This window comes from Oryctolagus cuniculus, chromosome 19 (assembly GCF_964237555.1).
Source record: "Oryctolagus cuniculus chromosome 19, mOryCun1.1, whole genome shotgun sequence".
Lineage (NCBI taxonomy): Eukaryota > Metazoa > Chordata > Mammalia > Lagomorpha > Leporidae > Oryctolagus > Oryctolagus cuniculus.
In genome coordinates, this window is record NC_091450.1 from 55,913,912 (window position 1) to 55,941,587 (window position 27,676).

The window sequence follows — 27,676 nt, forward strand, 5'->3', positions numbered from 1 at the left end:
CCCGGTGTGCCGGCACCGCTAGGCGGAGGATTAGCCTAGTAAGCCGCGGCGCCGGCCTAACATCATGTTTTCTGCAAACATTGATTATTTGACTTGTTCTTTTCTAATTTTAGTGCATGTTATTTTGTTCTGCTCTCCAATTGCTCTTGTCAAAATTTACAATACTATATTCAGTCAGAGTGGTGAAAGTGGACACCCATGTGTTTTTACAGATTTTGATGAAATGCTGTCATCTTTTCCTCATTCAGCATAAAATTGGCTGTTGGTTTGTCAAATATAACCTTTATGATTTTCAGGAGTAATCCTTCTTTTCTTTATTCATTTGACAGGCAGAGTTACAGACAGAGAGAGAGAGAGAGAGAGAGAGGAAGAGGGAGAGAGAGAAAGGTCTTCCTTCCATCGGTTCATTCCCCGAATGGCCGACATGGCCTGAACTGTGCAAGCCAAAGCCAGGAGCTAGGAGCCTCCCCCAGGTTTACCTCGTGGTTGTAGGGGCCCATGCACTTGGGCCATCCCCCACCACCCTCCCAGGCCACAGCAGAGAGCTGGTCTGGAAGAGGAGCAACCGGGACTAGAACCCAACACCCATATGGGATGTCGGCGCCGGAGGTGGCAGATTAATCAGGTGAGCCACGGCGCTGGCCCCGAGGCATATTCCTTCTATATCTACCATCAAAGGGTAATGAATCATACCCAGTGCTTTCTCTGCATCTAATGAGAGTATGGTTTTCATTCTTCCCAATATGTTGATTAATTTATGATGTTGATTGGTTTGCAAATGTGGAACCACCTTGGCTTTTTCTGGATAAATTCCAGTTGATAGTTATGTATGAGCTTTTTGATGTTTTGAATTTTTTGGCTAGCACTTTGTTGAGAATCTTTGCATCTATGTCCTTCAAGGATATAGGCCTGTAGTCTTCTTTCCCTTTTGTGTCTTTGTTTTTAGTGTCTAAGTGATGTTGGCCTCCTAAAAGGAGTTTGGCAGCGTTTCATCCTGTTCAGTGTTTTCAAATACTTTGAAAAGTGTTGGAGTTTGTCTTTAAATGTTTTGTGGAATTTGATAGTAAAACCACCAAGTCTTGGGCTTTTCATTGATGGAAGAATTTTGATTACTGCTACAATCCCATTACTTTTTATGAGTCTGTCAGATTGTGTTTATCTTCTGGATTTAATTTGGTAAGTTATTTGTATTTATAAACTTCTCCACTTCTCCAAGGTTTTCCAGTTTATTAGCATATAGTATTGAATGGAAATGCCTTTTGAAGCCTTGTATTTCAGTAGTGTTTGTTATAATGTCCACTTTTTCATCTAATCTTATTTACTTGAAGTTTTGAGGGTTTTTCCTCTTTTTTTCTTTGTCAGTCTTGTTAGCAGATTATCTATTTTTTTAAAATGTTATGTAAAGTAAACAAATTTCATGTACTTGCTATATACATATTCAGGAACATATTGATTCTTCGCATCCAATATTTCCTATATCCCATGCTTCCATACTTCTTCCTCATCCCTCTCCAATTTGCACTGTTAATTCTTACAGAAATCTATTTTTCAGTTAACTTTATACTCATAATATTAACTATACACTAAGTAAAAGTTCAACAAATAGTCTGAAGAAAATAAATTGTTCCTCAAAGTGAGACAAGGCTTGTAAAAAAGCACCATATCTCAAAATGCCCATTTCACTCCTACACACGTGTTAAGTACTCTGTTAGTTACCACAGATCAGGGACAACATATGGTATTTTTCTTTTTGAGACTAGGTTATTTCACTAAGTATAATGGTTTCCAGTTGCATCCATTTTGTTGCAAGAGACAGCACTGCATTTTTCCTGCTAAATAGTATCCCATATTGTGTGTATAGCACAATTACTTCTTTTCAAGAGTTATTTATTTTAGAGGCAGAGTAAGAGAGGGGGAGAGACAGAGAATGAGAGGTCTTCTATCTGAGAATGAGAGGTCTTCCATCTGGTTACTCCCTAAATGGCTGCAATGGCTAGAACTGGGCTGTTGTGGCCGGCCCTTCGGCTCACCGTGCTAATCCTCTATCTTTTGGCAATGGCACTCCAGGTTCTACTCTTGGTTGGGGTGCTGGTTGTGTCCCTGTGGCTCCTCTTCCAGTCCAGCTCTCTGCTGTGGCCCAGGAGTGCAGTGGAGGATGGCCCAAGTGCTTGGGCCCTGCACCCATGTGGGAGGCCAGGAAGAAGCACCTGGCTCCTGGCTTCGGATCAGCACAGTGCACCAGCCATAGCGGCCATTTTGGGGTGAACCAATGGAAGGAAGACCTTTCTCTGTCTCTCTCTCTCTCTCACTGCCTAACTCTGCCTGCCAAAACAAAAGAAAAAAACAAAACAAAACAAAAGAACTGGGCTGTTCCGAAGCCAGGGTCCAGGAGCTTCTTCTGGGTCTCCCACATGGGTGCAAGGACTTGGGCCATCTTCCACTGTTTTCCTAGGCCATCATCAGGGAACATTCAGGCTTAAAACCGGCGCCACTATGGGGTGCTGGTGCAGTAGACTGAGACTTATCCCACTTTGCCATGGTGCCTGCCCCCATAATTTCTTTACCTAGTCATCATTTGACAGAGATGTGGGAATGGTCCTCAGAGATGGGTAAGACACTCAGCATCCTGTACCAATCTAAGACAGAGCTCTAGGCCAAGCTGCCAGAGTTACCAATGACGGGTAAGGGCAGAGATGACTGAGGGCAACCTAAGACAGAGGCCATTCTCAATAAAATAAAAAAGGGGGAGATGTAGGCAGCCTTTGGACAAATCAGGGCCAATCTTGGCTTGTGGAATTCCTAGGATAAGAAAGTCACATACTCCCATCCTGAAGGAGGATGATAATCAAGAACACCCTGTTAAAATTATCTTTGCTGCCGGATGCCCCAATAACTTGCTTACGTATGTTACTATTTTTTGTGATTCTTTGTTCTGCAGCTGGATATGGATAAATGCCGCGGCTCACTAGGCTAATCCTCCGCCTAGCGGCGCCAGCACACCGGGTTCTAGTCCCGGTCGGGGTGCCAGATTCTGTCCCGGTTGCCCCTCTTCCAAGCCAGCTCTCTGCTGTGGCCAGGGAGTGCAGTGGAGGATGGCCCAGGTGCTTGGGCCCTGCACCCCATGGGAGACCAGGAAAAGCACCTGGCTCCTGGCTCCTGCCATCGGATCAGCGCGGTGCGCCGGTCGCAGCGCGCTGGCCACGGCGGCCATTGGAGGGTGAACCAACGGCAAAGGAAGACCTTTCTCTCTGTCTCTCTCTCTCACTGTCCACTCTGCCTGTCAAAAAATAAAAAATAAATAAATAAATAAATAAATAAAAATTAAAAAAAAAGAACACCTGTTAAAATTATCTTTGCTGCCACAGGCCCCAAAAACTTGCTTATGTATGTTATTATTTTTTGTGGTTCTTTGTGATTCTTTGTTCTGCAGCTGGATATGTATAAATGCTGCTGAGACTTTAGAATAAACGAGCCTTGATCAGCCTTCCAGCTTCTTCCTGGTCTCCCATGTGGGTGCAGGGCTCCAAGGACTTTGGCCATCTTCTACTGCTTTCCCAGGCCATAGCAGAGAGCTGGATCATAAGAGGAGCATCTGGGATTAGAACTGGCACCCATACAGGATGCTGGTGCTTCAGCCCAGGGCTTTAACCCACTGTGCCATAGCGCCGGCCTTATTTATTTATTTATTTATTTATGTCAGAGTTACAGAGATTATGACCAAGAGAAAATCTTATTTATTTAAGATTTTATTTATTTCAGAGATGGAGTTACAGACAGATGGAGAGAGAGACAGAGAGAGAGGTCTTCCATCCGCTGGTTCACTCACCCCAAAATGGCTGCAATGGCTGGAGCTGAGCTGATACCAGGAGCTTCTTCCAGGTCTCCTACACCGGTCCAGGGGCCCAAGCATTTGGGCCATCATCTACTGTTTTCCCAGACCATCAGCAGGGAGCTGAATCAGAAATGGAGCAGCCATTGGGACCATCTGGGGAATGAACCAACAGATGGAAGACCTCTCTCTCTCTCTCTCTGCCTCTCCTTCTCTCTTTGTGTAACCTTAATGGTCAAATAAATTAAAAAATCTTTAAAAGGAAAAACTACATATAGCCAAAGACAACACACTTTTGCTTTCTTTTTATATTTTATTCAATTCTTTACTTAATTATTTTTGTATTTGAAGGACAGAGAGTCTAGTAGTGGTGGGGAGGAGAGAGAGAAAGAGAATTTCTCATCAGCTGATTGATTTCCCAATTGCCTACAACAGCTGGGGCTGAGCCAGGAGCTTACAGTCCAATCTGGATCTCCTCCCACATGCGTGTCAGGGACCCAAGTACTGGAGCCATCACCACTGCCTTCAGGGTGTGCATGAGCAGGAAGTTTCAGGAGTGGAGTGGGGACTCACACCCAGAAACTGGGATGAGGGATGCTGGTGTCCTACGTGGTGTCCTAACTGCTGCACCAAATGCCCGCCCCAGACAGCAGACTTCTAACAGGGAGTTGCAGGCTGTGTCCTCATCACCTAGTTATGAAGAAGGCCTTGTGGTCAATGTATGTTATGGTATTTAGCTAACACTTTAAATCTCATGAAAAATTTAATACACAGTATGTAAATGTGTACTGCATTTGCACAGATAATGGTGTGTTTGGATGAGGTCACGGGCATTAGCACAAAGGGGTTGTTTAACAGTTATCTACCATCCCCACTTGTCTTCAAATACTGTGATTGAGATGGAACTCTAGCACATGAAAGCACTTGTTCACAGAGCCATTTTTAGAATATAAATTGATATTATAGCAGAAGCCCTCTCTTAGCTCAGCATAATAGATAGGAGCCAGCATGTACTCCTGATCCAGGTTATGTTATGAGAATGAATTATTTTATTGACAGCTCTTCTAAGTAGCATTAGTGCTAATTAATGAAGAGATTTAATGTAATATTGATAATATTATGCATGCAAAATAGCATACTTCATCTCAGTAAAATAATTAAAATATACTTGAGGATGTTTTACATGCTACCCGCACTTGAGAGTGTTTATTGCTTGTTACTGAGTACATCAGCATTAGCCAGGAATGCCAATGATCTCATAAACATCCTGTATTCAGAATTCTGAAAAAAATTCTGAACAAAGGCATTTTTTAAGATTTATTTATTTACTTGAAAGTAAGAGTTACACAGAGAGAGGAGAGAGAGAGAGAGGACTTCCACCTGCTGGTTCATTCCCAAATTGGTCGCAACAGCTGGAGCTGTGTCAATCTGAACCCAGGAGCTTCTTCCAGTTCTCCCACACGGATGTAGGGGCCCAAGGACTTGGGCCATCTTCTACTGCTTTCCCAGACCATAGCAGAGAGCAGGATGGGGAGTGGAGCAGCCGGGACTCGAACCAGTGCCCATATGGGATGCCAGCACTGCAGGCAGTGGCTTTACCCACTAAACCACAGCGCCGGCCCCAGGCATGTTGGTTAGTGGTATGGGGTTTCCTTTGGTAGAGGTGGAGAAGTCCCAGGATCAGATATGACAGTTGTGTGACACTGTGGATGTACTAAATGCCACTCTGATTGTTACAATGCTATATTAGTAATATTTATTATGCATTATATGCTTTTCTGCCACAGCACAACTCAGTTGTTTGGCGAGCCCCCACCCTCATCCTCTATGGACCAATCCAGTTTGCTTGTCCTCAGGCTGGCAGGTGACATAGGAGCATCTTACACTCTGAATGCCCTAGGAGGTTGGGTCCACATTTTGTTTTGTGCTTTCCATTTGTTATCACTTTGGCCCCAGGTTTTTCTCATTCACATCTGAATTCTATAACAATTTAATGCAAGGGAGTCTCAGAAAGGTCACAGAAAATGGCATTACTTCAATGCAGAAAAACCATCTCAGATTTTATATATATATATATAACGGCTGCTATGGCTGGCGCTGCAGCAATCTGAAGCCAGGAGCCGGATGCTTCTTCCCAGATCCCCCCCCCCCCCATGCGTGTGCAGGGACCCAAGCACTTGGGCCATCCTCTTCTGCCATCCTGGGACACAACAGAGAGCTGGACTGGAAGAGGAGCAAGCAGGACTAGTAGCTGGCGCCCCAACCAGGACTAGAACCCAGGGTGCTGGCGCCACAGGCGGAGGATTAGTCAAGTGAGCCACAGCACCGGCCAAGCTATCTAGTTTCATATTGAATCAGACCAGTAAGAGTACTCTCTGCCCACTGTTACTCTTATCTTGTCAAAGATGTTAGAGGAATGTTTTTGAATTCCCCATTTCATATGATATTGGCTGTGGGTTTGTTATGTATGGGTTTATTAAGTTGAGAAATTTTTTTTCCATATGCATGTGTTCATGATTTTAATCATGAATGGATTTTCTATTTTATGAATCCTTTAAGCTTTGTGGGGAAAATGTGCTAATAATCTAATTGGGGTTTCCCTTAAAAGGGACCATGTGCATTTCTGATTCAATTCTGTTTCTTTTTTTGTGGTGTTCTTTTGAGTACAAGCATAAGGTGACAGAACTTTTCCTGGTCACTTCTCTCAAGGACTTTTGAAGCCTCCTGTACATCACTGTCCATATATTTCTCCAGCCTGGGGAAGTTTTCAGCTGTTACCTCACTGCACTGGTTCTTCTTCTCTCCCTAGTGACTGCGGAAATTTGAATACTTGTTTATGTTGTGTTCCGCTGGTCTCAGGAGGCCATCTTCTCTTTTGTTCCTTTTGTCTGACTGGTATATTTAAAAAGACTCATCTTTGAGTTCAGGTATTCTTTCTTTTGCTCAGTCTAGTCTCTGTTGTTGAGATGTGTTTGAGATTCACTTTTTTGACTGAATCACTTCATACTTTCTAAGATTTCACTTTAGTTCTTTTTCAAGGTCTCTGTCTCTGTTGAAGTTTTCATTCATTGATATCATGCATCACTTGCATAACATTCAGCTAACTGTCCATATTCTCTTGTGTCTCTCTGAAGATCCTTATAGCCTGTCTTTTGAATTCTTTATCTGGCATTTTACTCACCACCTTTTCTTTGTGTTCTTGTACTGTAGTGTGGTTATATTCTTTTTGGGTAGCATATTGTTTTACTTTTCACTCTTCTGTCCCTATGTTGATTGTTGTACATCTGATAGATCAGTTTTTTTGTATCATTTTTAAGGGATGGTTTTCCAGGATTGAAGGATTTTTCCTGAATGTCTGTCTTTAGGTGTTGACTATGTAGCATGTTTTTGTCTCCATTTCAAGTTAAATACCATAGCGGCCTCTCCGTATAGCTTATTTTGCTGTAGTTCAGTACAGCAGCATCAAGGGTGTGGGGTCCACTGGAGTTGCTTGGCCCCATGGTATGGAATCTCTCAGCCACCACTAGAGTGAGGGAACAGAGTTGCAGAAATGACATTCTTTCTGGAAGCACACGTGGCTGGCTCTGTGAGTGGGCCCAGTGACGGCTCACCACCCATCACCCAAATGTGATACAAGAAGTGCTAGAGACCATTGCCTGATGGGCCAGAGCCCCAGGAGTCACAGTGAAGCCCATTAGACGGGGCAAGCAGACCCCTAGTCACTGCCAGAGGGTGGGGCTGGAGCTGCTGTATTGTATTTGGGGCTGAGATTTGCAGGCCACAGGACCTCCAGAGGGGCAGAAGTGACAGGAGTAGTGCTGGCGCTGGGCACTGATGATTTTTCTACTCTTTTATTTATTTATTTATTTACAGGCAGAGTGGACAGTGAGAGAGAGAGAGAGAGAAAGATCTTCCTTTTGCAGTTGGTTCAGCCTCCAATGGCCGCCGCGGCCAGCACGCTGTGGCCGGTGCATCGCGCTGATCCGAAGCCAGGAGTCAGGTGCTTCTCCTGGTCTCCCATACGGGTGCAGGGCCCAAGCACTTGGGCCATCCTCCACTGCACTTCCCGGGCCATAGCAGAGAGCTGGCCTGGAAGAGGGGCAACCAGGACAGAATCTGGTGCCCTGACCGGGACTAGAACCCAGTGTGCCAGCACCGCAGGTGGAGGATAAGCCTATTGAGCCGTGGCGCCGGCCAATTTTTCTACTCTTAAAGAGAACCTGTTTGTGTTTCTTGTGGTAAAATTTCCAAAACTATTTCCAAAACTCCACCTTGACCCCAATTTAAGAAGCAGACTCACAGAGAATGATTAATAACTGTTCACTTCCACTGAACTGTGATCCACTGGGTGATTCCAACTATGCCAGAAATGGAAGCTAGGAACTAAATCCAGGTCTCCCACTTGCATGGCAGTGATAGATTTCTGTGAGTCGTCATCTGCTGACTCCCAGGGTCTTCGTTGGCAGAAAGCTGGATTCAAACTGAGGCACTGCATTGTGGGTGTCTCAATGGGTGTTCCAACTACAAGGCAAAATGCCCACACACAAAAATGTTTTTAACTGTCAAGGCACGTCACCTCCAGCCTCCAGCAGTTGGACAGTTACCATGGAAGTGTCCTTACCATTTGCTGCATTCAGCAGCTTCTCTCTTCCTGGTAAGCTGGTATTTCTTGTAGTGGCGTATATTTCTCATGTTCAGGGACGCTGTTTTCCTTATGACCTCAATTCTTGGGCTAATCGAAGAAGAGAATTGGTGTTAAGTATGTTGTACTATTTTCTTGTCTTTACAAGTGACTATTCCATTATTTACATTTTGGAGCAGAAATTTAAAATTTCCTTTCAAATTACTTAAAAGAAAAATCACCAATTACAGATGTATAACACCTTGGTGTTAGTAGATTCATGTAATTGTGCAACCATCACTAGCATTCTGTTGTGAAAATTTTTAATGCCTTCCAAAGACCAGGGAATCCTCTTTGTAGTCATTCATTTCCCATTCATTGATCACCATGGCTGCAATTGAAAAGATCAAAAATCTGGAAAACAGGTATCATCAAATTTGAATCATTAAATTTGAATTTTATTAGATTATGCCTTCATCCAATCGATCTTTTTCCTACTTTTGAGATAAACAGAGGAGAGATCTCATTATATCTATTGGGAATAATTTAAGGAAACAAGCCATCTAATAGAGCAGAACTGAAAAACCTAAAGGAGAATGGTGGAGTAAAGTCATAGTGAATGTGTTTTCTTAAGTAGTATTTAGTGTGTTCCTTAGTCTCAGCCTGTCAGAGAGTGGTTGAAAATCAGCTGAGTATTAATAATAGGACTTTCTGAGCTCTGATAAAAGAGTAGTCCCATCTCATATATTTGAACAGTGGAAGTAGCTATGTTTGATCTAAATAAAGTAAGCTGAAATACAGATAGTGGTTTCTGGGTGATGAGTTACATTCTTGGGACAGGGAGCCTTGAGGGCAAGGCTTGTGTGTGAATTCTGCTGCCAATCAGTTGCCACAGGAATTTGCAAAATTCTCACGGCAATCATTTTCCTCAGTTTGTCAAGAAATAGGATAAGATCTTTGTACCTCTCTGGGGTCCCTTCTTCCGAGATTTCTCTGAGTTCCTGGGGACCAGGGATGTGCGTAAAACATGCCTGGGGAACTGAAGATGAGACCTGATGTTTGTCTTTACTCTGTGTCTCCTGCAGCAGCCTGGGCTTAGTCTACATTCTGAGCTCAAGAGCTGAGGGAGTGCATCAGAGAAAGCATGTTTGGGGGACAGGAGTTAGCCCAAGCAACACCAGGTGACATTAGAGCAAGTGGCACCCAAAGAGGGTGTGGATAGGGATAAGCCGAGCCAGAAACTTCAGGGGACTCTCACATATGCCTGGTCCACTATCCAACTCCTCCAGGGGCATCCTGAGTTGAGCAGTAAGGACTGGGAGAGGAACTTATTCCACAGTGACGTGTGTACCTGTCCAGGGAGCTGCTCTGATGGACCCAGATTAGGTTTACAGGGAGTGGATGCACTGCCTCCTGTAGGATGAGGCTGTGAGCCTGAGGCTCTGACCAGACACAGGAGCCTCAGTTCTGGGGCTGTCCTTGCAGGTGATGCCCTCTAAGGAGAGTTGACTTAGAGAGAGCAGGTGGAACTTGAGGAAGGGATGGGTATGTCTGTTCTTACGTTAAATAGTTCTTCCCTAAAGTCAGGTATATCAGGGTAATGGGACCCTTCCTCTGAAGTGTTGGTACTAAGGATATTCTTCCGGGCTTTGAGTTGAGAAAGACTTTACACACAGTACTTTTTAGCTGTGACAAGTATTTGGGATTCAGCTATCAATGTGTTGCTGCAGAAACTCAAGACCGTGAATGGTAGATCACAGGTTGTTTTGCTAACAATGTGATGTTTCTGATACACTGGAGCCTGGCAGGGTAAGACAAGCATGTTGGCGGTCATGATAGTAAGATGAGGAGAGGAAACCTCTGTGCCATTGTATTTTTTTATTTGACAGAGTTAGACAGTGAGAGGAGGGAGAGAGAGAGAGAAAGGTCTTCCTTTCGTTGGTTCACCTCACAAATGGCTGCCACGGCCCGAGCTATTCTGGTCCAAAGCCAGGAGCCACGTGTTTCCTGCTGGTCTCCCATGTGGGTGCAGGGGCCCAAGCACTTGAGCCATCCTCCACTGTTTTCCCAGGCCACAGCAGAGAGCTGGACTGGAAGAGGAGCAACCGGGACTAGAACGTCACACCCATATGGGATGCCGGCACCGCAGGCAGAGGATTAACCAAGTCAGCCAAGGCGCCAGCCCCTGTGACATTCTATTTCACTGTCCTTCCTTGGATGGTGCAGGGTCCTCCTTAATGAAGTGGGTTTTCTGCCTCTGTGCTGAGAGCACTGTACACTTGACAGGGCCTTAGGGCAGGAGTCAGTCTCTCAGGGTATTGCCATCACTTTGACTCGATGTTGACACACAGAAATTTATGCTGCCAAGATTGCCCAGGAAACTAATGTTAATTGTAACTATTATGTCCTGGCCAGCCAGGGAAATATGAAGATAATATAAAAAAATCAAAGGACATCTTTTTCATACTGATGAAATAGGATTTGTTCTCTCCTTTATAAGTTAAGTAGAATCCAGCCCTCAAGATTCTCTCTCAATATAAAAAAATAAGTGTATATCAGCCATCTTATGAAAATTTTATAATTCAGTATTTTATCATCAAATTATAATTTATGTAAGTAGAAGTAAAGTAACTCCAAAGTTGATAGTGAGGTCCATGTAGCAGAATCTGGGGTTGAAGGTCATTCCATCATGGTTTTTATGCTTAGAAAGAAAAGAAATGACCTCTGTGTTGTTTATCTGCTTTTCCAATCCAGTTCTGTAACCTGTCTCTCACTGCCTATTGAAAACACCTGAATTCTAAATGAATCAGGCCCATCTCAGGTATTTCCTAGCAAACTGAGGGTCACACATGGTGCCAATTAATGGGGCTATGGGGAGATAGGGGTATTACAGAGCAGTCCTGTCAAAAATATCTTAGTGTCCCTTTCTCTAGTTTAGCCTGGGTTATCTGTGGGTGAGAATACCAGTAGTAAAAATGCATAGGCTCTTGTCGCATAACAGGAAGATGGTAATGAATGCTGTTGTCTGTCATGGATGCCGCTCATCCTCCCAAAAATTGAGGACCAGAAAGGTCTAAAGATTCTCCTGCACAGTACTTGAGTGCCCCCTGTAGTATGGGGATAGACAAGTAAACAGTTGTACTGCCTGGGTAGCGCCTGACTTAAAAAGAAATCACTGGGGGTCTGCTCAGAAAGTGAAATTTTACATAATACTGCACATAGATGGAATGAAGTTTAATTCAGTGCAAGATACCTCAGCATTCAGCAACGGAGGCCCCTCCTGTTGTGATGGTTGTCCATGCCAAATAGGAAAAAGAACTACTTGATTTCATTGGTCTTACAGAACTAGGAGGACCTGAATGCATTTCAGCAAGTTGAAAAAACAGCTCTGCCTCCAGGGGCCTTCCAATAGAATTGGTTTCATTGTGAGTGCCATACAAGGGGTAGAATAGAGGTAATAATATCCTTGAGATGAACTGACTGAGAGCAGCACTACATAATTTCGAATCAACAAGGAGAGAAAATTTTTGCCTTGGTAGACATTGCACATTGAGCCCACAATCTGCAATCATCCTTTCACAGAATATATTCATTGTTACAGCTGCCTGTTACAACTGGCTAGCAGTGATGCCAAGGCAAGTATTCATTACAAAGCCAACTTAGTTTAGTAAGAATCTCAGTGGGTGACCCCACGATCATACACTACTTCTGTTTTTTATAAATAAATAGTGATTTTTGAGCAATTTTACCCATTGCTACATTTATTCCACCAATAACTGCTATCCTTTATCTTTGAGTGGTTAGACATACCCTATGGACAAATGGGTAGTTTGTAAGTCTTCAGAATGGTTCTGAAGGCATATATTGATAGGAGTCAATTGTATTACAATGGTAGTAATTTGGTGTAGAGAGCTCCAGCTCTAGCATTGCTCATGAATCTAGACACACAGGTGGAAATACACCTCACCAGGAGTTAGTATTGTCTTCTCAAAATCACCTGGTGATTCTAAACACTCAGCTTTGAACTGATTGATGTTGTATCTTTCCCTTTGAAATAAGCACGCAGCTTCTGCCGAGCCAGCTTCAGGCTATTGAATAACAGGAAAAAAAACTGCCAAGTGTTGCCAGTTAAAATTTGCCTTTGGGTTTAGAAAGACTTACCTCCACAATCGGTCTGTGGCAGCCCTAAGCTGTGTAATGATGGGAAAATTACTTATCCTCTCTGAGCTTGTGGTTTTTTTTAACCTTATAACAAGAAGTGGCATATCTTAAAATTGTGATCAATGATTTATTAACAGTAAAGAAAAATAAAGACTCTTACAGGAGGCATCTAGCAGAGTCCCTATCACTCAAGAAATGGTACTATTTTTCAGTTACTATCTTGTCTGCTTTTGGTGGTTTGAAGGAAACAGGGCCAGTTATAATTTGCAGAATTGTTTCTGTTTATTCTTTGTCCAAAGTGCATGTCAAGGACCAAATTATTTGAGTCATTACCACTGCTTCCTAGGTTCTGCATTGGCAGGAAACTGGAATCTAGGGCAAAGATGGAAGTTGAGACCAAGTACTCAGGTATGGGACATGGGCAACCCAACCAACAATTTAACCTCTAGGCCAAATGTCTACCTCTGATTCCTAAATCTGTAGTTACCCTGTATCTTTTATTTTGGTTCCTTTTTCTTCTCCTCCTCCTCCTCCTCTACCTTCTTTCTGTGGAGATAGGCACACTACTTCTGCTTTTGCAAAATTACTTTCTTTTCTTATATCTAATGTAACATTATTTCAAAATGTGATGACTTAATAATATATTATTTTCTTACAGATTTATCTTTATTTATTTGGACTAGAGAGGTAGAGACAGAGAGAGAGAGGCCTTCCATCCGTTGGTTCACTCCCCAAATGGCTACAACAGCCAGAGCTGGGCTGATGCAAAATCAGGAGCTAGGAGCCTCTTCTGGGTCTCCCATGTGGGTGCAAGGGGCTCAAAGACTTGGGCCATCTTCTGCTTTCCCAGACCATAGCAGAGAGCTGGATTGGAAGTGGAGCTAGAACTGGCGCCCATATGGGATGCTGGCACTTCAGGGTAGGGCCTTAACCTGCTGTGCCACAGCACCGTCCTGAATAATATTCTTTTAAAAGGGTTATTTATTTGAAAGGCAAAGCTACAGAGAGAGGGAAAGATAGACATTTTCTTTATTTTTTTAAGAAATGTTTGCATCCCTCATCAGGGCCACTTTTAATTCTTCTTGATTTATTTGACAGTTACAGAGAATCAGAGAGGGAGAGGGGAGGGGTGGAGAAAGGTGTTCTGGCTGCTGGTTCACTCCTCAAATGGCCTCAATGGTCAGAGCTGGGCATATCTGAAGCCAGGAGCCAAGATGTTCTTCTGGTTCTTACACACGGGTGCAGGGGTAGAAGTACCTGGGCCATTTTTCTACTGCCTTCCCAGGCCACAGCAGAAAGCCGGATTGGAAGTGGGGTAGCCAGGGTACAAACTGGCACCATGGGCACTTGCACTGCAGGTGGTGGCTTTACCCACTACCCCACAGCACTGGACCCCAGAGAGACATTTTATACCCTCTGGTTTATACCCCAAATGGTCACAAGAGCTCGAGCTGGGCCACTCTGAAACCAGGAGCCTGTAACTGCATCCTGATCTTTACCATAGGTAGCAAGGTCCCAAGGACTTGGCTCATCTGCTGCTCTCCCAGGCACATTAGCAGGGAGCAGCTGGGACTTGAACTGATACTTGTATGGGATGCCAGCCCTGCAGGTGGTAGCTTTACCTGAAATGCCATAATGTTGTCTCCAGGAATAGTTTGTTTTGCACTCTCATGTCTCAGTGGATTTAGTGAGCTTTCTGGACTCCGTTGATCAGTTCCTGTCTGTGACCCTTCAGGGGGTTATGATGATGTCAATTGAGACTACTGGTGTTTGGGCTCACTCAGAAGACTGGTAGTTGACACTGTCTGTTAATGGGACACTAAGATTATAATGTGTTCTGCTTTCTTGTATTTGTTTAATTTTTCTTTTTGCAGATCTTGGAATCACTTATTTTTTAATTTTATTTAAGTTATACAAGTTTCATGTATTTCATATATACAGATTTAGGAACACAGTGATACTTGCTACCCTATCCTCCCTCCCACCCATGCTCTAACCCTTCTTCCTATTCCATTCCCACTCTTAATTTTTTAGCTTTTATTTAATTAATACAAATTTCATAGGTACAGCTTTAGGAATATAGTGGTTCTTCCCCCACAGAGCCACCCTCCCACCCCAACTCCCGTCCCACCTCATACTCCTCCCATCCCATTCTTCATTAGGATTCATTTTTAATTATTTTTATATAGAATACCAAGTCTATACTAAGTAAAGATTTCAACAGTTTGCACCCATACAGACACAAAGCACCCACACAGACACAAAACGTATAAAGTACTGTTTGAAGACAATTTGCAGCAGTGGGGTGGCTGGATCATAGGGTAGGTCTATAGAGGTATCTCCATACTGTCTTCCACAGTGGCCGCCCCTGTTTACATTCCCACCAACAGTGGACCAGAGTACCTTTTTCATCGCATGCTCGCCAGCCTCTGTTATTTGTTGATTTCTGTGTGAGTGCCATTCTATGTGGAGTGACATGAAACCTCATTGTGGTTTTGATTTTCATTTCCCTAATGATTAGTGATCCCAAGTATTTTTTCAAGTGTTTGTTGGCCATTTTATTATTATTATTTAAAAGGCAGAGTGACAGAGAAAGAGGGGGAGACAAAGAGACATAGTGGGAAAAGAGATCTTTCTCTGGTTCACTAACAGAATGGCTGTAATCCCTGATGGAGTCAGGAGCCTGGAACTCCATCCAAGTTTATAATGTGAGTGGTAGCACTTAAGTATTTGGACCATGTTCAGCTCATTTTCCAGGTGCACCTTACTGGTCAAGAATATATTATGGGGCCAACTAGAGTTCAGAAGATATTGGGGGCAGGCGCTGTGATGTACAGGTATAGCTGCCACCTGGAGTACCAGCATCCCATATGGGCACAGGTTTGAGTCCTGGCTGCTCCACTTCTGATCCAGCCCTCTGCTATGGCCTGGGAAGGCAGCAGAAGATGGCCAAAGTGCTTGAGCCTCTGCCCCAGCGTGGGAGACCTGGAGGAATCTCCTGGTTCTTGGCTTCAGATCAGCGCAGCTCCTGCCATTGCAGCCATCTGGGGAGTGAACCAGTGGATAGGGGACCCCCCCCCCTTCACTCTTTCTCTGCCTTTCAAAAAAATAAAGACTTTTACAAATGATATTACAGAATGCTGGGTGAATGTGCAGAGGGTGTAACATCTTTTATATTGGAAAACGTTGTTTTCCAGTTTTGGAATTGTTGCCAAGAAGAAGTAAAATATGCCAAATACATGATTTCCTGGTGTGTATTACCCCTAGGGTAGACATATGCTGTCAGTGTAGCCAAACACAGACAGCTGCCCTCAGCTGGAAAGAAGCTGCTAAGTTGTCATTTCTGGCAGTGACTTCAGCAGTTGTAAGGTCACTGAGCTTTCACAGGCAGCAGTGCCTGCACTGGTACGATAGTGACACCAAAAGCCTGCATCAGTGACAGTGGGAGCCTTCGGTAAGCAAATCGGAAAGATCAAGATCTGGGGACAAGTTGTAGTTTAGAATCTCAGCCACACAGAGGACTCTATTTGTGTCTTGCTCCTGGTTGTGGTTCACTATCTTCTTCAGGGGTTCTTTTGTATGCTGCCTATGATCTTTCAATGGACTTTTCAAAAATTTCTTGAATCAAGGTTTAATTCTCATTTTTTATGTCTTAGAATTCTAATTCACACAAAATAAATTATTTTAATGTTGTTTTTATGAGGCAATAAATCTTGGTCTAATGCTAAACTATATACCGTGATCATATCAGGAAATCTGTAGTCAGAAACAAATAATTGCATCATTCTAACATTTTGGATATTGGTATTATTATATTATTCTCAAACATATGATATTTCAGCTTTACTGCTGCTTTTTGTTGAGGCTTTTGAAAATAAATACCACATTCCATAAATGTTTATTGTAGTATATGCATGGCTTAGCCCTTAGAGTGCTTGTATTCCACTACAGAAATAAATTTGAAAAACAAAGATAAGATATGCAATATATGTATATAACTTAATTTCAACCTTTTCTCATTTTGCCTTCAAAGTCTTTTTTGGTTAAAATATTTTGAAAGAAGTCAGAAAATATTCTAGGGAGTGCAACTGCTGAGTAAGGCTTTCAAAAGGCTGAGTCATCTCACCTGAGCTGCCAGGAGTCAGAAAGCAGAATATTCATGATAGTCGTGATTCCAGGAGCAAGAAGTGAAGGCAACTCCTCATAAACAGCATTACCAAAAGCAGTGGGTTAAAATAAGTGAAGTAAAGGAATTGCTCCAGAAAAAACTAACCCATCAAATTTTCTCAGGCTATCAAAGGTGTTAAAATAAGTATCACATAGTAGAGTACTGGTAGCAATGCCACATTGCAATGTTAACTCTTGTACAGATATTTAAAGGAAGATTACCAAAAACATGAAAAAAAAATCTGAAAGCACAGCTAAATGAAAAACCAGAAGGGGAAAAGCTGTTATCATATGATCCCCTAAAACAGACATCAGACTGGCAGTGAATCTTCATCGTGTTTGATATAATTGTAGAGCAGTGAATTTTTCTCTCCTTATACTCTACTCTCTACATTGCTCATGTCTCAGTTAATTGGCTCGATTCTCTGTACAGAATACTTTATATCAGAGGAATGTGTGTGTGTGTGCGTGTACAAGTGCATTCTGAAGAGGAAAGGAGACCATAAATAGTTGAGAACAAAGTACTATCTAAATCAAAATGCAAATGTCACTCCTGTCTCTCCCTTTGTATTTTCAGCAGCAGAGTTGTTTGCCAAAGAGTGACTATCAAGGCCTTGACTAATGTTCTAAGGAGGGCACAATGTTCCACTCCCAAAACAATGTAACCCAGTGGTTTTCAGCAAGGAAACTGCTAAATTTCCCAAAGGAATTCCTTACTGTTAGTAAGACTTCTGAAAATTAACTAGTGAGAATAAATGCCACGAAATCTAACATTAGTATTCTGAACTGAATTTGCTTATGCCAGACCTCTAAACAATAAACTGTGTTCTGCTGTGTTGCTATGCCCGTTCATGAGGCAAGCCATTTTAAAGTAAAGCATCTTGGAGATTCCAAAAGAGCAGAATGGGGAAGGGGTGTACTGCTTTAGGCTAGGGGAAAACAGCAAAAAAAAAAAAATAGTGGATGAAGTATATTCTTAGGGGAGACTTGGAGAGCAAACTACAGGAAGTGCTGAGGAAGGAAGAAGGACACCGTGGATCATGGTGGAAGGCCCACGTGGACGCAAAGCAGCAAGCACAGACACAGCACATGACCCCAGGAGCTGCATCAGCTTTGGAGAGTGAATGAGATCAGAGTGCAGAAACCTGTGACACTGGTGATCTAGCTGGAGGGAGAGCCTGGTCGACTGCGCTGTCTGTGAATGCGGCCTAGAGTCCTGAGTGCGACAGGGCACCCACTTACCCAGTGGGACAAAGGGGCACATTTCCCTCTCCCCGTTTCCCCACAAACAGGTGGCTGAGAGAGGGCAGGTGGAATTATGGATGTAAGAAGCAGCTGAGCAGGTCTCGGGCATGTGCCCAGCAGCTGGCAGTTCAGCTGGAGGATGGTGGGGAGAAGGTGCCATTGTGAAACAAGGAGGGGCTGTGGCGAGTGACTCTTGGTGCACGTGTGGGATCCAGGGATATTGCCAGAGAGCAAAGTCCCTGTTCCCCACTGACCTTGAGTCTGGCTGGGAGGATTGATGGGGGCTGTGTGCCCAGGTAAAACTGTGAGGTACTCCCAGGCACTCAACATATCAGAGACTCAGGGGCTCAAAACCCAAGGTGGAGCAGCCACAGAGAGCTGGTTCTGGGAACATGGCTCTCTCTCCATGGATGGGTGGAGCAGATCTTCTGTACGCCATGGCTCAGAGAGGTTCCCCCAGGTATCCCAGTTGGATTCAGAGGCCCAAAGACATGGGCCATCTTCTCTGCTTTCCCACGTGGGAGATGTGAATGAAGCTCCTGGTTGCTGAGTTCAGTCTAGCCCAACCATGGCATCCAGGATTCTCCTGGAAAACTTCTCTTTGGGGGAGGGTGTGTGGCACAGTGATGACACCACCTGTTGGGATGCTCCCATCCCATAACAGAGGGCCTGAGTTCAAGTCCCAGCTCTCCTTCCAGTTCCAGTTTCCTGTAATACCCACCCTGGGAGACAACAGGTAGTGGCTCAAGTTGTTGGGTCGTTGCCACTCACATGGACCCAGGTTGAATGCCTGGGTCCTGGCTTCTGCCTGGCCCAGCCATGGATGTTGTGTATACTTGGAGGGCTAAACAAGGATGGACGTTCTCCCCATCTGGCCCTTTCTCTTTTGTGTGTCCCTGCCTTTCCAATCAATAAAAAAATTGGGGGCCAGTGTTGTAGCATAGTAGGTTCAGTCACCTTCTGTAATGCCAGCATCCCATATGGGCACTGGTTTGTATCCAGGCTGTTCCACTTCTGATCAGGATTCTCCCGAATATCCTGGGGAAAGCAGTGTCAGATGGAACAAGTGCTTGGGGCCCTGCCACCCTCACGGGAGACCGGGAAGTCTCGACTCCTGACTCCTGACTCCCGGCTTTGGCCTGGTCCCATAGTGGTTGATGCAACCACCTGGGGAGTAAACCAGTTGGATGGAAGATCTCTCTATGTCACAGTCTCTGTATCTTGGGCTTTCAAATAAATACCTAATCATAAAAAAAATAAAAAATTGTTTGGCACACTGGTCTTCCCCTGTCCCAAAGGGCGTCCAACCTCAGGCCAGCAGGACTGCCGCTTTCCTGCGTTCTGTCCTGTGAAGTTTGCTCTTTTTACTGGCGAGGACTTGAGCATGGGTTCCTTGCTCTCCCCTCAGCACCATGTCCAACAAACCAAACTGCTGGTTTTGACAGACACCTTTACCCACCCTGGTAGCACCACAAGCTCAGGGTGGGGAGGAAAGGGACACAGCTCCAGGCCAGCACACCACCTTCTCCCACTCTTCTTTCCTGGGCAGTCAGCAATTCTCCATCAATCAGTGCTGTCTGTTTTGTGGTTGATTGGTTTGGGGTTTTTTTTTGTGGATTCCCAGAGGCCTTAAAAGTTGTTGGTTTTGTCTTGTTTCATAGCTGTCGGACACATTGCTGGGGAAAGCCAGACATGAGCCTCCTTCAGCACCGGACACAGCCTAGGATCCTGCTGGGCTCAGGACCTCCCCTCCCATCTCTAGTCCCACGAGGTGAGTCGGCCCTCTTCAGTGAAGCTCTCCACTCAAAACCAGGCCTCCCTCAGCTGGCAAGGGGAGGTGCCAAAGATTTTATGTATGCCTGTGGGGGTCCCAACACTGTCTCAGGCAGTAGTACCCAGTGTGGTGTGCACATGAACTAGCAGATGGAACACCACCTTTCATCCCTAGGGTGTGCAAACTCTTACACTCACTGACATTTCACAAGGGAGCCAACCTTTTTGGAGCTTCTGCTCAGCTAAGCTCCCACGTTGGAGCACTATTTCAAGTCTCAGCTGCTCCACTTCCCATCCGGTCTTCTGCTTGTGTGCCTAGGAATACAGCAGATCCAGGCCCAAGTACTTTGGCCCTACCACCCATTTAGGAGAGTAGTAGGAGTTCCCTGCTCCAGGCTCCATCCTGGCCCCTACCTGACTGTTGGGGTCCTGTGGGAAGTGAGCCAGAGGAAGGAAGACCTCTCTGTCACCACCTCTTTTGCTCATTTCTGTTTCCAATGCATAAATCTTTGTGGAAAAATTACACACCACATGGTAGTTTTCAGATCAATGTGGAACCTTTATTTATAAACACAGGCAATGAGTTGGATCTGGTTCCAGGGATTCAAACCCTTGCCATTTCACAAGGGAGGGAAGGCCAGGTTGGGTTGAGGAATACCCAACACTCTCCCCACGTACCCATGGTGCAGCATGAATGCTACAGAGAGCCCCGCATTGCCCCCCCAGTCTCCTCTTCCACTGCTCTCCCCATTGTCCTGGATCCAGTGCCCCATTCCATGCCTGCCACCACCATCACCCCGTGTTCCCCTTCTCCCTCCCAATTCCACAAGAAGCCCATGCTCAGCCTCCCTCGGCCCACCCTCGGCCCACCCTCGCCCCACCCTCGCCCTCCCTCGGCCCACCCTCGGCCCACCCTCGCCCTCCCTCGGCCCACCCTCGGCCCACCCTCGCCCTCCCTCGGCCCACCCTCGCCCACCCTCGCCCTCCCTCGGCCCACCCTCGGCCCACCCTCGCCCTCCCTCGGCCCACCCTCGGCCCTCCCTCGGTCCACCCTCGCCCACCCTCGCCCTCCCTCGCCCTCCCTCGGCCCACCCTCGCCCACCCTCGCCCTCCCTCGGCCCACCCTCGCCCACCCTCGCCTTCCCTCGCCCTCCCTCGGCCCACCCTCGGCCCTCCCTCGGCCCACCCTCGCCCACCCTCGGCCCACCCTCGGCCCACCCTCACCCTCCCTCGCCCACCCTCGGCCCACCCTCGCCCTCCCTCGGCCCTCCCTCGCCCTCCCTCGGCCCACCCTCGCCCACCCTCGCCCTCCCTCGGCCCACCCTCACCCACCCTCGCCCTCCCTCGGCCCACCCTCGGCCCACCCTCGCCCTCCCTCGCCCTCCCTCAGCCCACCCTGGCCCACCCCTGAACCACTCTGTTTGTCCCCATCCTCCATTACCCTGCCCATGCCCATACCCCCATCCTGCCTTCTCCCTTCCCTCACCCATGTCCACCACTCCCTTGCTCCCCAGGCCCTCTCCCCACAGACCTGCTCTCCCTGCTCTGTCCCTGCCCTCGGCGCCTGTCCCTGTGCCACTGTGCTGGCAGCAAGGCCTAATAACTGCCACGGAGGATGACATCACAGAAGTCTGGCCTGTGCCAACATTCTGTGCAGGTGAGGTCATTGCCCTCAGTGGGACTGTGAGCCACATGTGGAGCACACTGGCTCTTGTGCACTGGCCACTCTCTCCACATTGGTCCACTTCCCAGCCCATCACGGGGTGGCAGGTGTAGACGGGCTCTTACAGGGCTCATGACCAATGGAACCTAGTTTTAAACTAACCCCAGAGCAGGGATGAGTAAGTGTACAGCATTCCTTCAAATCAATCACAACAGAGCTGCCCCTTCTCTGCTCGCAGGTCTTCCTCAGGCTGGGTAAGAGGTCAGTGCTGTGGGCTTTACCCTCAATTGACAGTCACCAGAAAGCGATGACAAATTGAACATACCACAGTGGGACAAGGACACTGGCAGATGAACCTTGCCCAACTCTTTTATGTTATCTAAGATCTTAGCTAAGGACAGTATGATGTTTCAGTTGCCAAGGTATTCAAAACTCTACTTCCCTATTTTCATACACATGAGTAGACCCATGATGCATTTAATTAGACCCATGATGCAGTGTGTGTAAACTGCTTGGGCAATCTTTGGGCCCAGCAGTGAGAGCACCAGGATGAGACCTGGGGTTTCCATCCAGGCTCCACTCTGGTTTCCAGCTTCATCCTGGGGCTCCAGCAACTTCAGACACCTAGGAGGAGCATGCGCTCTCGCTCCCTCCTTCTTAAATAAAGAAAAAATTCTTAGAAAATGAAATCTTCAAATTATAGAGTCTAGGCAGATTGAACATCAACGCTGGCCTCGGCTCCACACTGGCCCAGTGCCAAGGGAAGGGCCTAGAACAATTGGAGCAGTGGGCAGTGGAGCAAACTGCCCATGGACAGGCACCTACCCAAGAGTCACCGTGCCCGGCCACTAGAGTACCTCCAGCTGCCAGGCCACACCCCCCCACCCTCTTGGAACCATTTCTCCCTCCCCACCCCAAGGGGTCCCACCCAGGTCTCTGCCCCTCAGTGACTTTGGGTGAGGGGCTCATATACACGGACCCAGTGCCAAGAGGGACAGCAGGTTCTGCCACCCACACCCACCCGTTGAAACCTCCAGAGTCAGCAACTGGGACTGTGTTGTGGTGTGGGAAGTTGCCTTCCAGGATCTGGGCTGCTGGGGTCCCTGGTGCATCTGTCAGCGAGGCCAGGCCCTCCTGGGGAGCTTCCACAACCACAGTGGGGGAAGGGGCACAGTTAGAGGGAGACAGAAGCCACAGAAGCTGACACTGTGCCCCAACCCCTGTAGCCTCTGTATCCCTGCCCCACCTGCCCTGGCCTGGCTGGCCCCTGCAAAACCTGGTTTCTCCCCAGGAATGTTTGTTCCCGTTCTCTGCTGGGGGAGTTTTTTCATGGCGGGGCCTCATCCTCGACGAAGCTGTGGGACTCAGAGCCAGGCTCTGTGTGGCCCGACGATCCTGCTGACCCCGGCCTCCTGCAGACCATGGGCCACCATACCCCTAGCCGCATTTCCAGCTTTTCAAGTGGGAAGAAACCACCCCGCGTCCCAGGACTTGCACTTCTGTGGGCCATCCTCAGCAAGGTCAGTGAAGTGTCTACAGCCGCCTGGACCATTTCTATGAAGAACACTGGTCGAAGCCTTGGCTGAGGGGGTCCAGGGGTGTGGAGTTGGGGGTGAGAACCCTGCAGGGAGAGAGGTGGTCACTGGTGTCCAGGAGCCAGCTAAGGTAGCCATGGGCCTCCCTAACCTGTCCTCGCCCACAGTGTTTCACGGTTGGTTTGGCATTTGTGGCCTCAGATCACGGGCTCCTTCGCTGATAGGTATGTACCCTGCAGCCATGTGGGCCCCACCCTTAGGAACCTGCTGGGCGCTAGAGGCTGGGAGCTGCCAGAGGACAGGCGATGGCCTCAGGATCTGGTGGACACTGGGGGCAGCTGCTGAGCGTGGGTGCCCTGAAGTACGCTTAAAGGAAGAGGAGCCCAGATCCCTCCTATTCCCTATGGAGTTTTGAATGCGGCTTCTGGAACACTGTCCCCTCTGGAGCTCCTGAGTTTGTTTTACATGCAGCCAGTTGTAGCCTGGCTCTGAGCTCTGCAGTCACACATATGCAGCACACACACAGTCCAGAAGTGAATTCTGAATGGGCTGTGCACGGATGCATACTTCAGCCCACAGGCCCTTCCTGCACATGCTTCAACTGGCATGGGCTGGGGGGTGTGTGGGACAGACCCCCTCAGTGAGCCTGAGCAGCAGGCGGGTCGCTGGCCCTAGTGGAGAGGTGCTGAGGAGGGGGCAGTGGGCTCGGGGGTCCATGGTCTCCACTCAGAAATGCACCCTGAGAAGGGACCCAGCAAAGCACAAAGGACACCAGCACCTGTCGTGGACACAGGTGACTGCAGATGTCCAAAAGGGCCCAGGTTAAGGGGCTGCCTCCCCCCGCCAATCTCCTTGTGATGCTCACCTTGGAGAGGACGCAGGGCCATGCTGGTACCGGCACTGGAGAACCCAGGACCCTAAGTCTCCACCCACACCCCATGGCTGCTTTCATCCTGGTGAGTGTCGGAGACCCTGAAGGGCCAGGCCATGGTCCCAGGCAGAGGCCTGTCCTCAGTGCGCTGGCCCTGGCCTCTTGTTCCCTCTCTCTGGATGTGTTTGTGTCTTGCACTGGAGGAGAAGCAGCCATGCAGGTCCTGAGCAAGAGTCAGAGCTGGCCTGGTCAGGGAGTCTTCCTCCTGGCCCAGACCCACCTGGGACCAGGAACGTTCTCAGTGCCAAGGGGTTCCACACGTTCCTACAAAAACCAATGTGAAACCCAGTCCTCGCAGCTGCCCCTTAGGGCCCCAGGACTCCACGTTCTGAAGGCGGGGAGGGGCAGAGCACATTGCTGCCCCTGGACTCTGCTCAGAGCCCCAGCGTCAGAGTTATGCCCACCCTGGTGGCTCCTGGGTGCGGTTACTGCTTCTGTTTTCCCTGTGGACCACAGCAGGCAGGCCACCCCCTTCCTGGAGTAAGATCACCTGTGTGGACTGTGACGGTGATGTTAGTGTGTGTGTGTATGTGTGTGTTCTGTGTGCATGTAGGTTCACATGTGTATGTGTACTGTGCAAGTGTGTGGTGTGCACATAGTTAATGGCTTCATCCTGTCCCAGCTCTTGTTGCTGTAGCCATTTGGGGAATGAACCAGCAGGTGGAAGATCTCTCTCTCTCTCTCTCTGCAAATCTGCATCTTAAATAAAAAAAATCTTAAAACCCTAAAACCCCACCATTTCAGCACTGGGGACGCCTTCAGAGCTCTAGGAGCTCAGGCACTTGATGTTTGGTGGAATCAGGGACAGCGAGGTGGCAGAGCTGGGCCTACAGCCAACACTGGCATGGCCTTCGGGTGCCAGCTTGAGTCCCAGCTGTTCCCAGCTCCTGTCTTGGGTGCTTGTGAGCCGGGAGAGAGGCTGTGGAGTGGTGCAGGTACTTGGGATTCCTGGCTGCCCCAGGTCTGTCCACGTCTGGACCTCCCCTCGCACCTCGTCAGCACCAGTAATGCTGTGTCCTTGGTCCCTGGCATCTCTAGGGCCTCTCAGGTGATTCTGGGTCCTTAACATGGGGTCTGAAGCTGCTCTTACCGTTGGCTTCCACATGGCTGCTGTCTGTTGCTTTTGTGGCCACCATGGCTCAGCCATGGCCACATTCCCTGAAGAGTGGTTTAGGGGTGGGGCTTTTGCATCCTCTGACCCCTGCCTTCCCAGGTGTGTTCACGGGGCAGCCAGGACTAGAACAAGTGCCTATGATGATGCCACTCCACCCACCACAGCCAGCACTGATCCCTCACCTCACCTTCCCAACCTGTGTTCAGCTCAGTGGACAGGAGAGGGCAACAGTGTGGGCCTCTCTGGTCAGGTGGCCACTGACAGGAGGAGGTGTCGAGCCAGGCCTGCTTTGTGTCTAGCTCTAGTTTTCAGGGTGGCAGCTCCCACTGGTGGGCACCTGACCAGCCACCTCCTAGTGGTCTCCAGGGATTGCCTGTTGGGGGATGTGGGAAGGGAGTTCTGGCCCCCATGGTGGCATCTGCCACTCACCCTGTCACTTGCAGCTCTGTGGGAGATGGGTTAGGGTGCCCCTCTTCTGAGCAGGACCCAGAAGGGAGCTGTAGAGATAGAGGTGCAGGCTGAGTGGTGGAGTTAGGCATGGCTGACAGGTTTATAAATGAAGACCTGGGGTCCCCATGGACCTATATTGAGACCAGGCTCTCCCCTAGGCCCTGCTTTCCAGTGGGAGTCTGCAGCTCAGCCTGCACATACCATGCTACCCTCCCCTGTCCCCCACCTGTCTTCCCCTCCCCTCTCCACCTGCCCCTTCCACAGGTGCTTCAGGTGCCTCAGGCGCACCAGCCCCAAAGGCCATTCTCTCAGGTTCCTCCAGCCCCCAGGGCGTCGTCTTCCTACAGTTTTCCATAGCAGCTGCACTAATTTACATATTTAACAGCAGTGTGTAAGTGTTCCCCTTTTCCCACTTCCACCTTATCATTGTGACTCTGTCCTTTGGAGCTTAACCATTTTGAAAGGGCTAGCTCATATCATTGTGGTTTGGATGGCATTTCCATGATGGCTTGTGATGTTGAGCATTTTTTTCATAGAATTGTTGGCCATTTGTATTTTTTTTAAATTTTTTTTGACAGAGTGGACAGTGAGAGAGAGAGAGAGAGGGAGAAAGGTTTCCTTTGCCGTTGGTTCACCCTCAATGGCTGCTGTGGCCGGTGCACTGTGGTTGGCACACCGAGCTGATCCGATGCCAGGAGCCAAGTGCTTCTCCTGGTCTCCCATGCGGGTGCAGGGCCCAAGGACCTGGGCCATCCTCCACTGCACTCCCGGGCCAAAGCAGAGAGCTGGACTGGAAGAGGAGCAACTGCCACAGAATCTGGCACCCTGACCAGGACTAGAACCTGGTGTCTGGTGCCGCAGGTGGAGGATTAGCCTAGTGAGCCGCGGCACCAGCGGCCATTTGTATTTCTCTGGAGAACTCTGTTCAGCTCCTTTGGCCATTTCATATCTGGATTCATTGTTTCATTTTATTTTTTTTAAGTTGCGGATGTATTCTGGACATTAATCCTTTTTCAGATAGGTAGGTAGCTCACAGATATTTTTGCTCATTCTGTTGGAGGACTCTTTATTGATGATTTCCTGCTGTCCATAAGCTGTTGACTTTCATATAATCCCATTTGATTAGTTTCGATTTTGTTGCTTTGCCCTGAAGGTCTTTTCTAAGAGTCAATCTGTACTTAAGTGTCTTGTAGTACTTACTCTACATTTGTTTCCAAAAGCTTCATAGTCCCTGGTCTTACATTTAAGTCCTTGATCCACTTTGAGTTGATTTTCTTTTCTGTGAGTAATGGATCTAATTTCAATCTCGTACATAAATGCAGTTTTGCCAACACCAGTTTTTGAGGAGATTTTCCTTAGAGCAGTCAATGGTCTGAGACCTTTTATCAAAAATCAGATGTCTCTACATATTGGTATTGATTTTGGGACTTGCATTGTTTATTTCCATTAGTCAATGTGTCACATTTTATGCCACTGCTGTGATGTTTTAATTAGTGTTGATTTGTAGTATGCTTTGAATCAGGTGTTGTGAGGCATCCAGGTACTTTTGTTTTGTTTTGTTTTTTGGTAAGGAACCCCCGAGCTGTTCTGGATCTTCTGTGATTTGTATGAATTTTAGGCTTTTTTTTGTTTTTGTTTTTTCCACAAAGAATGTTATTGATATTTTGATAACAATTTAATTGAATTTTTAGATTGCGTTAGGTAAGGTCGACATTTTTTTTGACAGGCAGAGTGGACAGTGAGAGAGAGAGAGAGACAGAGAGAGAAAGGTCTTCCTTTTACCGTTGGTTCAACCCCCAATGGCCGGTGCGGCCGGCATGCTGTGACCGGTGCACCACGCTGATCCGAAGCCAGGAGCCAGGTGCTTTTTCTGGTCTCCATGCGGGTGCAGGGCCCAAGGACTTGGGCCATCCTCCACTGCACTCCCGGGCCACAGCAGAGAGCTGGACAGGAAGAGAAGCTACCGCCACAGAATCTGGCACTCCGACTGGGACTAGAACCCGGTGTGCCAGCTCCGCAGGCGGAGGATTAGCCTATTGAGCTGTGGCGCCGGCCAAGGTAGACATTTTAATGATACTCATTCTTCGAATCCATCAAAAGAAATATCATTTCATTATTTCTGTTCTTGGTGATTTCTTTTATCAAGATATGGTAATTTTGATTATAGAGCTTTAAAACATCTTTAAT

At 47.2% G+C, this 27,676-nt stretch overlaps 1 protein-coding gene and 1 pseudogene across 29 annotated transcripts in view; both read left to right on the plus strand.

The window, feature by feature from the left end:
• Positions 1–27,676, plus strand: part of LOC127489004 (trafficking protein particle complex subunit 9-like) — a 279,821-nt gene that overhangs the window by 234,657 nt on the left and 17,488 nt on the right. For 19 of the 29 annotated variants that reach the window (XM_070063885.1, XM_070063876.1, XM_070063875.1 and 16 more), the window contains 2 exons: positions 19,685–19,794; positions 22,751–22,979. The exons of 1 other annotated variant lie outside the window; for it this stretch is intronic. The gene's annotated coding sequence lies outside the window, so the exon portion shown is untranslated. Of the gene's footprint in view, positions 1–12,957; positions 13,020–17,355; positions 17,733–17,758; positions 17,899–19,684; positions 19,795–21,310; positions 21,454–22,750; positions 22,980–27,676 lie in introns of those variants that run through there. 9 more of the 29 variants (XM_070063865.1, XM_070063871.1, XM_070063867.1 and 6 more) reach the window with 8 other exon arrangements.
• LOC127486030 (potassium/sodium hyperpolarization-activated cyclic nucleotide-gated channel 2-like) overlaps positions 1–27,676 on the plus strand; it is a 100,013-nt pseudogene that overhangs the window by 46,559 nt on the left and 25,778 nt on the right.